Here is a 1,113-nt window from a genome sequence, read left to right as displayed (position 1 = left end):
CAAGAAAAACAAGAAACTTTAAGAAAGAAACACTAAGCAGAGCTTTATTCTAATAATAGATTTAGATAATTAAATTTCTTGATTTTCCAATCAGTGTTTCCCAAGAAAGACAAGAACCAAATTCTTGTATTTTCTTAAACATTGCTAAGAAAAACAAGAATGGCCTTTTTCAATCATTCTCGGTAACATGAACTAGAAATTTTTTGACATGCACAAGAAAAAAAATCTTAAATCTGACCACTTTGATGTCAGGTAAGAAAGAAATCTTCCATGGAGATTAAATAAGAAAATTTAACTAAGTCTGAGGGAATTTTAAGATTAAAAGAATTTTAATCTTGTAACTTAGAATCTTCCCTAGAAATATTGTCTTTACTAAAGAAATTTCAAGATTACAAGAATTCTAATCTTGTAAGTTAGAATCTCCTCTAGAAATATTTCTTCACCAAAGAAAAATCAAGATTTAAAGAAGTCTATTTTAGAAAAATTATCTCCACTCAAGAAAAATGAGAAAATTGTTCTTGGTGCAAGAACGTAGGTATACAGAAATTTTATTTTTTTCTTATTTTTTTATTATTATTCTCCCGCAAAGAAAAATTTTCTTCCCATGAGAAAATAAGAAAAACAAGAAAAAGCATTTTTGGTAGTGCAGGAAACTGCATTGACCTCTGCCTTCGAAAAGGAGACCAAATTTATGACTCAATCATGCTGACTACATCTTCCCCACGGTGACGAAGATCGGGGGGACCTTGCGACCGGATGCGAGGTGAAGCTTGGGAAGCTCGTGTCAAGATTTGCTCCCCAAGGAGAAACAGCCAGAGAGGAGGCTTTCATGTGTCGTCGGACAGATGATGAAGTATGATAATGCTAACGTTGAAACTGATCAGATGATACGCCAGATGGAGTCATCATGACCCGAGGGAGAATGGGGATAAATCCTGGGGATTAACAGGCGCAGAGAAGGACCAAGTGACACAGAGAGTAACATGCAGACATCAAACACAGGGACACAAAGAGCTCTTTGTATGTAAGTGCTCAAAATGTGGCAGAAAATGGCAGTGCACAGACCTGCTAGCTTAAATGGACAACTTTTGAGTTTAATCATTAAATAGTCAC

At 35.2% G+C, this 1,113-nt stretch overlaps 2 protein-coding genes across 3 annotated transcripts in view; one reads left to right on the top strand and one right to left on the bottom strand.

The window, feature by feature from the left end:
- LOC109464726 (serine/threonine-protein kinase Chk2-like) overlaps positions 1-1,113 on the bottom strand; it is a 145,298-nt gene that overhangs the window by 61,762 nt on the left and 82,423 nt on the right. The gene's annotated exons all lie outside the window — the stretch shown is intronic.
- LOC109464705 (leucine-rich repeat-containing protein 4C-like) overlaps positions 1-1,113 on the top strand; it is a 71,655-nt gene that overhangs the window by 33,860 nt on the left and 36,682 nt on the right. The window lies entirely within an intron of this gene.

Source organism: Branchiostoma belcheri, unplaced genomic scaffold (genome assembly GCF_001625305.1).
Source record: "Branchiostoma belcheri isolate BF01 breed outbred unplaced genomic scaffold, Haploidv18h27 scaffold1, whole genome shotgun sequence".
NCBI classification, from domain to species: Eukaryota; Metazoa; Chordata; class Leptocardii; order Amphioxiformes; family Branchiostomatidae; genus Branchiostoma; species Branchiostoma belcheri.
This window is presented reverse-complemented; position numbering and strand designations above follow the sequence as displayed.